Source organism: Lissotriton helveticus, chromosome 9 (assembly GCF_964261635.1).
Source record: "Lissotriton helveticus chromosome 9, aLisHel1.1, whole genome shotgun sequence".
Taxonomy (NCBI): Eukaryota; Metazoa; Chordata; class Amphibia; order Caudata; family Salamandridae; genus Lissotriton; species Lissotriton helveticus.
In genome coordinates this window covers 1,227,210,485-1,227,224,068 of record NC_136070.1, presented here as the reverse complement: position 1 = coordinate 1,227,224,068, position 13,584 = coordinate 1,227,210,485, and the positions used below count along the sequence as shown (strand labels likewise).

Here is a 13,584-nt window from a genome sequence, read left to right as displayed (position 1 = left end):
GCATGAGTAAGTAGGTTTATAATTATCAAGCTACATCTGAAGGTACATACAAAAATGAAGCGCCCGACAGTGGTTCCCTTCCAATAACAGCACCTGAGTAGCTATCCCTCCGTTATTATGGCCTCATCTATACTTTTGAGGATATGCGTGCACACCGTATCACACCCACTGTCACAAAGTTATTCCAATTGGAACCCAACAATTTTAAACAAAAGCACAGGTGCACCGCTAATAACTAAATAGGGAAAAGCAAACATACAATTTCTTCCCAAACAACACTATATTTTCAAAATTTCCTTTATTCTAGTATCAAAAATCATTTATAAAATTACGGTCATAAACATCACTTGTTGACAGTGGCACAGCCGACCCGTTTCGTCCTTGAAGCGGACTTCTTCAGGGCATTACAAGTTCCCCATGTGATGTGGGGCTAATTGGTTTAACAAATACGTAAATCCAAATAAGTAGCACAGAGCTATGGCCAGCACAACTTCAAATTCACAGTTAATGATGATCCATCATAATATTTAATTAAGTCCCAGACAGAATATGTCAATAAAGACGCATTCCTTTCCGAAAATTCTGAAATTGATTCTGTACAGTGGCACCCAGCAATGGGACTGATATTCCCGTAAGTTATAGTAATCAAAAACAAGTTAACGATCAGATCCGGCAGAGAGCCTCCTCTAATATTAAGGAAAACGCCATCGATAGTAAGCCTGCAGCCGATAAAGTGCTAGGGTCCATCTGGGTGCCAGGCATCGTAACCGGAGGAAAGAAGCAGGAAGCTTTTGTAAGAAATTGTATATTTTCTTTTCCCTATTTAGTGACTAGCGTTGCACCTGTGCTTTTGTTTAAAATACATCTGAAGGTACTTCTGTGCACCAAACATTAATTGAATTGGGTCCTTTTTGTTTAGTAAGTCTGTATCGGTGATGCCAAAATGAAAGTACACCCTCTTAATACTGTATGATTTTACATATAAGTATATATTTAGCATCATATAGTACCTGGATACAGCGCTGGCTGGTACAGAACAGGGGTGGCAAGGTGGGAGGGCTTGAGAGAGGTGGTAGAAAAAAAATCACACTTACCTCCTCTGCAGGGCCGTCATTTCTCCATCTCTCCTCCGGCATTGTCTCTCCTCCAGAAGCAGGAAGCACCTAGGCTCACTTAAGAGTCGTGATTGGTCTGCGTGCCATGGTTTGGCACTCAGACAGGCAGTGGGAGCCTGGGTATGTTCATCACCCAGGCTGTGCATTACAGCTCTGTGGAGAACATGCTAAGTGCACATAAGTGTTTTGCGGCCCAAGACGGTTGGCCAAACCGTCATGCGCACTTAAGTGCATGAACCACTCCTCCCCCTGCTGGCTGTGAGACAGACGAACCCCGCCCGTAAAACTATCTCAGTAAGGAAAAATAAAATGATTATAACAGCGCATTATTTTGTTTTCCACTGCTGAAAAGCAATGGGGCGACGCTTCTCCGCCTTAGCGAGGAGCCGCCACTGCCTGGATAGCCTCATGGGTGATTAGTTGTGCTCTACAAATTCACATAACATAACCTCTCTACGTCCTAGGAGTAGATACATTTAACCTCGTGATTTATAACACAGACACGTTCCTCTCTGTTATCATCAGAAACCCCAAATCTGTTCTTGGTGAGGCTATGTAACAAATCACAAGATGAGACGCACAACGTACTTTTGAAACATAAATTCACATAATTGGACCCCGCTTAAAATCCGTGGGTACCAGTGTCAAATTCTCAGAATCTTAAGTTTCAAGTGGTGTCCCCACTCAGGACGTTCTTTCCAACTTGCGTTGTTGAAAGGCCCTCTGTGTACACCATACGAAGAAGTGCGCATCACACCTGCTCTGGGGGTCAGATGGGGAGTCTGCTCTAAATACCCCTCTGCTGAGAATGCACCAAGTGCCTGCGCTGTCCCTAAGTGCACAGATCTTTTGAGAAATATCTTTCAATCTTGGTTAAATATATATGTGTAGGAGTCCCACTAAACGTATAGTAGCCTTGGTACTGTCCAAATTACTATACCTGTTGAGAAGAACTGCTGCTGGCCAATTAAAGAACAGCAGCCGTGCCCTGTCGAGATTTACTGATTCAGCCCTACTAGAGGGAAATTAACCTACTGTACTATGAAATTAAAAGCATTCCAGCTATGGTGAGTGTCATATCGTGTGGTGTAGTCTAGTGTTTGAGGATGGACCGGTGGGAGGAGCAGGAAAGGGAGGAGCAGGAACAGGATAAGGGGAAGGGCAGTTAGGAGTAGGATGGCTACGAATAAAGAGGTATCAAAGACTACTCCTGGCTCCGGTCTTGTGTGGGGGGGCACGACAATGGCGACGAGGGTGGGATCATGCTGAAACCCGCATCTGCCCAGAACCCCTGCCGTCCGTGAACGGCCCGAGACCTGAGAGCCTGCAGCCTGAGTCAGTGCCGAGTGCGAGAAGCGCGAAAATGAAACGCGCTACATGTCGAGCCTGAATGCTGCCCCAGAATTCAACAACCGATAAGCAAAAGGAAAAGGAGCTGCCTGCACTTTCGGAGGGCCGCCGGAGTGCCTCTAATCCGGGAGAAACGGCCAGCGAACACGGTGAGCCTGCAGCCGGTGTCAGCGTAGCGCGTGGGGGGGCTCGAAACCAGCATCACCCCTTGCAGCGCGTGCGTATGCTGCCCAGAGCGCGAGGATCAGCGCTACTTCAAAAAACTGTGCTCACCTGCAGCCTGTGTAGGCGTAGCGTGCGGGGGTCCAAGGCCAGGATCACCTTTGCGGCGCTCGCGTATGCTGCCCAGAGCGCAAATGTCAGCGCTGCTTTCGAAGAAACGGTGTGCCCGCCCTGAAAACTGGCGCGCATCAGCGCCACAGGCGAGGAGGGCGCGTGAGGACAGCCAGGCGTGAGCAGCAACGAGAGGGTGAGTCCTCGAGTGCCTGAGTGTCCGTACAACAATACACTGATGCCTGCCTAGAGCAAAATAAATGACATTTGAGAACAGAGCTTGGGATTAAGAAAAGAACTATTCGTGTCCCAAACGGCGGCCATATTAGAGTCAGGCGCCACCCATAGAACTCCATCAGAGTTATGGAGTCGGCCATCTTTAAGTCAGGCGAGCCGAGTTTGGGAAAGGAACACTGAAAGAAAAAAAAAAAACAAAATAACTCTGGAAACAAGCATCGGTACCCAGGATAAACAAGCACCAATAAATGCAATAAAGAAAATAACTTTGGAAACAAGCATTGGTACACAGGATAAACAGGCACCAATGAATGCAACAAATAAGGGGAACTAACAACAAGCACAAGCCAATACAAGAGACTGAACAAGCGAACGAACACATGCAAAGTAGGAGGTATCGAAGCGAGTTTAACGGCAAGCACAAGCCAACACAAACCGCGACCACAACAAACACAAGCAAATGCAAACCGTAAACGCAACGAATACGAGCTGATGCAGATTCATAGCAAGCACAACAAGCACGAACCACGAAGCATACCGCCAACGGGCGAGTGCCGACCAAGCTGATCTCAAGAAACCAAATCCTTTCAACTGAAGCTTGCGCATCCCACCACCATGCCAAGGAGGAAAGACACGCACAAACCCAACCCCTGCATCGGAATACCTCCTCCAGTGGCACGAGCCAGCGACCACTGTTTAGGTCCCAAATGGTCAAGGTGGCTGGAGTCGTTGGACGAATTCCTCGCAATAACCGGCGAGCGGAGGGATAGCAGGCGTCGACTACTATTGCTTCAGCTGGTGGGTCACGAAGGCCGACGCCTAATCAACACATTTTCAACAAAGGACACGGAGAAATATACAGGACTCAGAAAGACGCTGCTTGCTCACTTCTACACAAAGGAGGACGTGGATCACGAACGCATTGCTTTCAACGCAGCGCGGCAGGAACCATCAGAATCCTTACCAAGCTTCATCACCCGGCTGCAACGTTTAGTGGAAGGCTGCCATTTCGACACTTTCACAAATGAAGAGGCAATCCGACTGCGGGTGATTGAAGGCTGTTCAAAGCCCAACACCAAGCGCAAGATCATTCAAGGACGGTTCTCGCTACAAGAGATCATCAGGAGAGCCGAAGTTGGAGAGCGGGTCACAGCGAGAGAAGCATCCAAGGAATTCCACCAGGACGCAGGAAACAACAAGAGAAGAAAGGAGACATTCCCCATGTCCGTGAGGAACATCCAGGAGACAAACAAAACCCGAGAGAGGGAGGGCGAAAGCAGACAAGAAGCAAGATACCATGAGAGACAAAACGAAAAGAGAAGAAAGGAGTCATCCCTATCCTCCATGTCCGCGAGGAAAGCCCGAGAGACAAACAAAACCCGAGAGAGGGAGGGCGAAAGCGAACCAGTGGCAGGATATCATGAAAGACAAAGTGACAGCGGACCAGAAACAAGATACCATGAAAGACAAAGTGTCAAGGAACTCCCTGAGCCACCAACACAAAGGACAATGGATAAGGATGTACGAAAGACTAGGACAACCAGGAACTATGACTCCGGAGATATACCAAGCAGTGACACAGACCACACAGAGGAGGCCGAAGACAATCTACTCAATGGTCGTGACGAAAATACCAAACACCGGCGAGGAGACAAGTCACGTTATGTCCAGAAACCAACATACTACTTTGGAGAACCATCATGCAGAGACACAGACCACACAGAGGAGACCGACGGTAGCTATGAGGAAAGGACCAAACACAGGCGAGGGGACAAACCACGCCGCCTCCAGAAACCGAGATACACACACACTCGAACAACTCATGACCAAACTAAGGAAGCAAACACGTGGCTAGCAAACAACCCCGTAATAACAACAACACAAAAGACATTTCAAGAGAAACACCCAAAGGAGTGTCTCCTCGACAACATCGACTCCAAGAGTATGTCATCGTCACTTCAAGAGATGTACCCAGAAACGTGTCTCTTTGATAGCAGCGACTTCAGGAGTGCGTCATCGAGCGATTCAGAAAGCACGTCGGGACGATCACCTAGATCAACGGAACCCCAGCACCGACAACAGTCACGGTGTCCACCACCTGAAATCACAGAGGAAGCAACGACCGTCTCGCCTGTCCAAAGTGACGCACCTCAGGCCAACAACCCGCAATGCCTGAACTCCCCACAAAACAACATACCATGTCAACCACAGGAACATCATGACGTGAAGAATATACCGTCACCACTGAAAGGGTCAGCAAGGCTTACGCAAAAGGGACACAGACGAAACACGGATGCAGGCGATTGTACCCGCTGGGGGGGGAAAGATCACCCAGTCAGGCATCCACATCAGTCAGAAGGGAAACAGGCACCTATGTTGTCGGATATGCCTGTCCATGGACAGGAGGACAGTGTTGCCCTTGACCGGAGAAGACAACGAGAAATAGAAGTGCATGCAGACGCTCGGAAGAAAACCAAAATAACGGACACGCATGTAAGAGACCAATTGTCACTCAAGCTAGAATTACAAAAGAACACGGACAGCCGACATCTAGCGGAACCATCGACAGCCACATCACAAGAAGCGATACTCCTGTCAAGAATGCCGGAAAGACACAACGAAGTACCTCCAGCAGACTGCGCCCTGCTGATTGATATGCACGACTCGAAACAAGAGGACAGCACTGCCCACGACTCGAAGAGACAGAAGTTAGCAAGATCTCACACTGATGCTCAGAAGGAAACCAGAACATCGTCCACTCCTGAAGGAGATCGAGCGTCAGTCGAACGAGAACTACCGAGAAAGACAGATTGCCGATATCGAGCTGAGTCACCAACTGTCATCTCACACAAAACAGCCACGTTCGCGTCAGAATCTGTAAATGGGTGGATAACCCGGAAGACTACTGAAGCCCGCAACGAGTCAGAGAACCAGAAGACCACACACAGTACTCTGTACTCTCAAAAAACACACTCCCTCGGTCAAGGACACCCTTATCGAGGCAGCTGACAGCAGCTCGAACAAAAACAGGGCCTCAATAGACTATACCTTGCTAGCGCCTGGGAAGCTGACTGAGTCCAAGCCTGGAACGGCAATGTGTCCACGACCGGCAAATGTGTCCAAGACCCCTACGGACTCCCGCAGATCTGTATGGGGACAGTCACGAAACTATGAACAAGTTGAAGATGACTATTTTGTTAAGAAAGGGGGAGGTGTCATATCGTGTGGTGTAGTCTAGTGTTTGAGGATGGACCGGTGGGAGGAGCAGGAAAGGGAGGAGCAGGAACAGGATAAGGGGAAGGGCAGTTAGGAGTAGGATGGCTACGAATAAAGAGGTATCAAAGACTACTCCTGGCTCCGGTCTTGTGTGGGGGGGCACGACAGTGAGAAGTGCTGTTCCTGCTCACTGGAAAGTGGTCAGCGCTATTGAAAAAGGCAACAAGTGAGGCATAAAAAGTACAGTAGCACCACCACCTGGGAATTACTGGTACTGCACCCTTAAATGTATAAGCGCTCAACCTTTAAATCCGATTCTACTGAACGGATGGCATGAGGCCAATGTAGAGTATAATGTAATGTTAGCGTTCTAGTGGCTGCACGTCGCGCGGCGACGTGACGTGCCAGGCGGCCATTTTGGGCTGCGCGCACAACCCGATTCAGAGGCGCGAAAGCCGGAGAGCGGAGCACAGCGGCTCGGCGCTCTCTTAGTGAAATAAATAATTAAAATACGACGTCATTCCCTAACCTGATGTCCTGTCTTCATTCCCTACACCCACACCTCTACAATGGCGACGAGGGTGGGATGAAGAACAAGAAGGGAACCCTATAAGAAAAAATACATACAAAGAAGCACAAGAGAGACAGACAAGCAGGACAGAGGAGGCAGGTTAGCTGAACCAGCCAAGGGAGACGACCAGCGCGGAAATCAACTGGCAAGTAAGCAATCACACGCTGACAAAATACCAAGAGAGAGTGCGGCAGAGCCCCAACCCCCACTGGCATCAACCGAGCACTGGGCAGAAAAAGGGCACACTGAAGACAAGGGTACCCACGAGAGCCCACGACCCCACGACCAAGGGGCACCAGCGCTGGCTACCTCAGGGGAGAGTGAAGGGGGAGACACAGGGAGCCCCCACCTACGAACTGAGAAACAGGAGGGAGACAGCGCGCCAGGCAGTCCTGGAAGCCACGGCGGCACGCAACCCACAGAAAAGCGCAAAAGGATGTGCGCACAAGCGGCGAATGCGACAGCCCTGGTGCAATTCTTACCTAAACCAGGGGAACCCCTCATGAAATGGGAAGATTGGAGAGACTATATCGACAATTTCATAGAGGTACTTGAAGACAAAAATGATGAGAAGTTCACCAGCAAAAGGAAGAAGCGAATACTGCTGCACAATCTGGGACCGGAGGGGCTCAGAATTTACAAGAACCTAGTACCCAAACAACGAGGAAGCACAGATGATGATGTGTATGCCCACGCTATTGATGACTTGAATGAACATTATAAGCCGGCAGTCTGTGTATCAATAGACAGATTCAACGTTCAGCAAAGGAAGCAACGACCAGGTGAATCGGTGGAGGAGTATGTGGCAGCATTAAGGAAACTGGCGGCCACGTGCAAATATGACACATTCCAAGATGAATTCATCAAGGATCAAATTGTGATGCACACCACGAGCACGGCCGTACAGGATAAACTGTGGGCCAGCGGCGATGCCACGCTGAAGGAGGTGATGGTGATAGTCAAGAGGGCAGAACTGGCGCGAAGATGCGCAGAAGCGGCGAAGAGAGAGACGATACCAAGTCCAATGGTGAACAGGGTAGAGGACGAGGAGCCCCGCAAGGACTACAGAAATAAAAGGATCCTCCTCGAAAGGACCTAACAAGTGGCAAGGCAACCCAAGCCCCCCGGGAAAACAGACAGGTAGCAACAAGAAGTCCTGTTACAGATGCGGGAGCTGGGCCCACGAAGCGCATGACAGGAAGTGCCCAGCGTTTCGTGCCAAATGTATGTACTGCGGGATCGTAGGGCACTACGAGAAGGTCTGCCGCAGAAAATCCTCTAGGAACATGGTGAAATTCATCGACCAGGAACGAGAGGGCCGAGAAGAAGACGTAGAGGAGGATGATGACACCGTGCTCTGCATCTACGACCAAGTGTTGAGTGTGGACAACAAAAGGTCGACAAAACCGGTGCTGGACATGACAATCGAAGGAGTGCCGATCAGCATAGTGGGGGATACGGGCTCGCCCTACACCATAGTCCAGAGAGCGGTGTGGAACGAAACTTTTAGGCCACACCTGGGCCCTGACCTGGAGAATTTGGACATCCGACCAGTCACGTATAATGGAGATCGCATACCCATGTTAGGATTCAGACCATTGAAGTTTGAATTCAGAGGACGCAGCGCCAACTGCAAACTGTACATTTTGGAAAAGGGACCCTCTGTGCTGGGATGGCTAGACCAGGGCGATCTGGGCATCAAGCTGGATCCAGGAGGAAAAGAACAGATACTGCTTACAGAACCGGAAGAGTGGCCTGACCTGGACAAGTGGAAGAGAGAATACCCCAAAGTATTTGGAGGCACGGTGGGTAAGCTAGAAAAATTCGCACACAAAATAGTTCTCAAGGAGGATGCCATACCGGTGTCTCACAAGGTGAGAAATGTACCCCTGGCAGGTAGAGAGGCGGTGCAAGAAGAACTGCAGGAACTAGAAAGAAAAGGGATCATCGAACCGTTGACCTGCGCGAGTTGAATAAAAACATTGTGGTGGAAAAGTTCCCCTTGCCAAGGATTGAGGAGGTGCTGGCCAAAACGAGAGGAATCAAATGGTACTCTACTATAGACTTGACCTCAGCATACCATCAAATTGCATTACACCCGGAGAGCAAGAAATTGACATCATTCATTACCCCCTTCGGGTGTTACCAGTTCCGCCGCATGCCGTTCGGACTGGCACCGGCGGCTGCGGTGTTTCAGAAACTTATGCACCAACTATTTAAAAATATGGATGGCATCCAATACTTTTAGGATGATATCCTAGTGATGGGACGAGACAAGATAGACCACGATGCAAAACTAAACAAAGTACTGAAGGTCTTGGAAGGTAAAGGACTCACGGCGGAGTGGGCAAAGTGCCGGCTGGGCATGGAATCCGTGACTTATCTGGGGCACGAGATCGGAGTGCGAGGCATCACGCCAAAAACCGAGAACGTGAAGGCGATCTGTGAAGCACCACCACCCACTAGCAAGGAAGACGTCCGGTCATTCTTAGGAATGGCCGAATACTATAGTAAATTCGTGCAGCATTTCGCAACTAAGACACACCACATGCGGAAGCTGACAAGAGAGAACTCAGTGTTTTGCTGGACAGTGGAAGCCCAAAGAGAATTTGAGGCCATCAAGAAAGATGTGATAGGAGCCGTGCCCCTGCAAGGATATGACCCCCAGGGCAGGACAGTGCTCATTACGGACGCCAGCGACAAGGGATTGGGCGCAGTGTTGATGCAGGACCGAGGGCAAGGAGTGATGGAAACCCTCAGTTTCGCCTCTCGTACACTGAACGACACTGAAAAGAAATACAGCGTCATTGAAAAGGAAATGCTGGCGGTGGTATGGGCAACAACAAGGTTCAGGCAATTTCTGTGGGGCACACGATTCCAGTTAAAGACAGACCACAAACCCCTGGTGAAGGTACTAACGTCCAGCTGACATGCGAGCGCCACACCTAGGATATCGAAAATGACATTGAAACTACTGGAATTTAGATATGATGTAGAGCACATCCCAGGCAGCCGGAACAGAGTAGCGGACTACTTAAGCAGGGCAGCGGCCATGGAGACTGGAGAGGAAGACCAGTCAGGTGGAGAAGAAATGGTAGCCCTGATGGAGGACCAGGAAAGAGTTATCAGTAGCCAGGAATGGAATGAAGCCTACAGTGAAGACCAGACCATGCAAGAGGTGAAAACATACATCACAAAAGGCTGGCCAGATAAAAGACATACCAGTGAGAACTTAAGATCGTACTACGATGTCAAGGAAGAGCTGTCAATGGACGATAAAGGAGTGTTTGTTTACAGAGGGGACGAGGTCATACCCCCAGCGGGCGTAACTCCAAGCTTACTGACAATACTCCATGAAGGTCATTTAGGGATAGGGAAGATGAAATTGAGAACCAAGCAAAATTACTGGTGGCCAGGCATGGACCTACGGGCTGAGCGGCACGTCAGGGATTGCTCACAATGCCAGGGAGCAGATAAGACACTCAAACCTCTGCGACCGGCGCTGGGAAAATTCGACCCTCCACAGAATCCGTGGGAGGAACTGTCCATAGACATCTTGGGCCCGATCTTAGACGGACAAGGCGTCCAAAAGTATGTGTGTGTTCTCATTGACAGATATTCAAAATGGCCCGAGATGAAAGTGGAGGAAGTGATGGACACAGAGACAATCTTACGGTTTTTGACTGACACGTTTGTGAGGGAAGGCATTCCCAAATCCATCCTAAGTGATAACGGCCCCCAATTCACCTCAGACAAGTGGATCAGCTTTATGGGGAGAAACGGCATCCTCTCAAAACACACCTCAATCTATCACCCCGCCGGAAATGGACTGGTAGAGCATTTCAATAGAGTGGTGATGGGATCAGTGCAAGCAGCAATATCAAACAACAAGGACTGGGAGAAGGAAATATGGCACATGGTTTGGGCGTACAGAATCACCCCCACAGGAACAGGATATAGCCCCTTCCAAATACTGAGGGGCCGTGACCCCTTCACAAAGGACAACAGAGTATGGAAAGAGAAAACCTTAACGAGCAAATGGTCCCCTGCTGTGGTCCAAGCTAACTTGAAGAAAGCACAAACAATATATGCCAAGCACTACAACAAGCGTAGGAACGTTTTCCCAGCGCTATCGCCTACAACTGCCAGACCCTGATCACGCTAGCAGCACCTTGAAGCCACTAAGCGTGCAACTAGCTATTTTACTTGGCGTTTATTATAAATTGAAATTGTCGTTTTTTAAAATTGAAATCTCTCACAATATTTGCACACAGCATACTTGTAGCCTAATTGTGCCCAATTTCGCTTTACCTTCACGGTACCAGCCGATTCTAGGGCTGTTGACCGGGAGTTAAGGTTTAGAGCGGCGGCCATATTGAGTGAGGGGCTAGAGCAGTGAGAGTGCTCTAGCGTCCAAGGAGGCCAGTTACAACCGGCGCGAGATTCCAGCGCTATCGCCTACAACTGCCAAACCCTGATCACGCTAGCAGCACCTTGAAACCACTAAGCGTGCAACTAGCTATTTTACTTGGCGTTTATTATAAATTGAAATTGTCGTTTTTTAAAATTTAAATCTCTCACAATATTTGCACACAGCATACTTGTAGCCTAATTGTGCCCAATTTCGCTTTACCTTCACGGTACCAGCCGATTCTAGGGCTGTTGACCGGGAGTTAAGGTTTAGAGCGGCGGCCATATTGAGTGAGGGGCTAGAGCAGTGAGAGTGCTCTAGCGTCCTCTACTTAAGGAGGCCAGTTACAACCGGCGCGAGATTCCAGCGCTATCGCCTACAACTGCCAGACCCTGATCACGCTAGCAGCACCTTGAAGCCACTAAGCGTGCAACTAGCTATTTTACTTGGCGTTTATTATAAATTGAAATTGTCGTTTTTTAAAATTGAAATCTCTCACAATATTTGCACACAGCATACTTGTAGCCTAATTGTGCCCAATTTCGCTTTACCTTCACGGTACCAGCCGATTCTAGGGCTGTTGACCGGGAGTTAAGGTTTAGAGCGGGGCCATATTGAGTGAGGGGCTAGAGCAGTGAGAGTGCTCTAGCGTCCTCTACTTAAGGAGGCCAGTTACAACCGGCGCGAGATTCCAGCGCCATCGCCTACAACTGCCAGACCCTGATCACGCTAGCAGCACCTTGAAGCCACTAAGCGTGCAACTAGCTATTTTACTTGGCGTTTATTATGAATTGAAATTGTTGTTTTTTAAAATTGAAATCTCTCACAATATTTGCACACAGCATACTTGTAGCCTAATTGTGCCCAATTTCGCTCTACCTTCACGGTGCCAGCCGATTCTAGGGCTGTTGACCGTGAGTGAAGGTTTAGAGCGGCGGCCATATTGAGTGAGGGGCTAGAGCAGTGAGAGTGCTCTAGCGTCCTCTACTTAAGGAGGCCAGTTACAACCGGCGCGAGATTCCAGCGCTATCGCCTACAACTGCCAGACCCTGATCACGCTAGCAGCACCTTGAAGCCACTAAGCGTGCAACTAGCTATTTTACTTGGCGTTTATTATAAATTGAAATTGTCGTTTTTTAAAATTGAAATCTCTCACAATATTTGCACACAGCATACTTGTAGCCTAATTGTGCCCAATTTCGCTTTACCTTCACGGTACCAGCCGATTCTAGGGCTGTTGACCGGGAGTTAAGGTTTAGAGCGGCGGCCATATTGAGTGAGGGGCTAGAGCAGTGAGAGTGCTCTAGCGTCCTCTACTTAAGGAGGCCAGTTACAACCGGCGCGAGATTCCAGCGCTATCGCCTACAACTGCCAGACCCTGATCACGCTAGCAGCACCTTGAAGCCACTAAGCGTGCAACTAGCTATTTTACTTGGCGTTTATTATAAATTGAAATTGTCGTTTTTTAAAATTGAAATCTCTCACAATATTTGCACACAGCATACTTGTAGCCTAATTGTGCCCAATTTCGCTTTACCTTCACGGTACCAGCCGATTCTAGGGCTGTTGACCGGGAGTTAAGGTTTAGAGCGGCGGCCATATTGAGTGAGGGGCTAGAGCAGTGAGAGTGCTCTAGCGTCCTCTACTTAAGGAGGCCAGTTACAACCGGCGCGAGATTCCAGCGCTATCGCCTACACAAGCCAGACCCTGATCACGCTAGCAGCACCTTGAAGCCACTAAGCGTGCAACTAGCTATTTTACTTGGCGTTTATTATAAATTGAAATTGTCGTTTTTTAAAATTGAAATCTCTCACAATATTTGCACACAGCATACTTGTAGCCTAATTGTGCCCAATTTCGCTTTACCTTCACGGTACCAGCCGATTCTAGGGCTGTTGACCGGGAGTTAAGGTTTAGAGCGGCGGCCATATTGAGTGAGGGGCTAGAGCAGTGAGAGTGCTCTAGCGTCCTCTACTTAAGGAGGCCAGTTACAACCGGCGCGAGATTCCAGCGCTATCGCCTACAACTGCCAGACCCTGATCACGCTAGCAGCACCTTGAAGCCACTAAGCGTGCAACTAGCTATTTTACTTGGTGTTTATTATAAATTGAAATTGTCGTTTTTTTAAATTGAAATCTCTCACAATATTTGCACACAGCATACTTGTAGCCTAATTGTGCCCAATTTCGCTTTACCTTCACGGTACCAGCCGATTCTAGGGCTGTTGACCGGGAGTTAAGGTTTAGAGCGGCGGCCATATTGAGTGAGGGGCTAGAGCAGTGAGAGTGCTCTAGCGTCCTCTACTTAAGGATACGTCCGCCTACCGCGGTCGCGTTTGCGGACGCGCCTCATCAGCGCCGGAGTCACGCCTGAGTCAGCCCGTCTGCGCTCGTCCGCGTCTCGGACGTGCC

General features: G+C 49.1%; 1 protein-coding gene across 1 annotated transcript in view; it reads left to right on the top strand.

The window, feature by feature from the left end:
• The window catches only part of LOC144783452 (cilia- and flagella-associated protein 100-like), a 154,276-nt gene that overhangs the window by 86,442 nt on the left and 54,250 nt on the right, over positions 1–13,584 (top strand). The window lies entirely within an intron of this gene.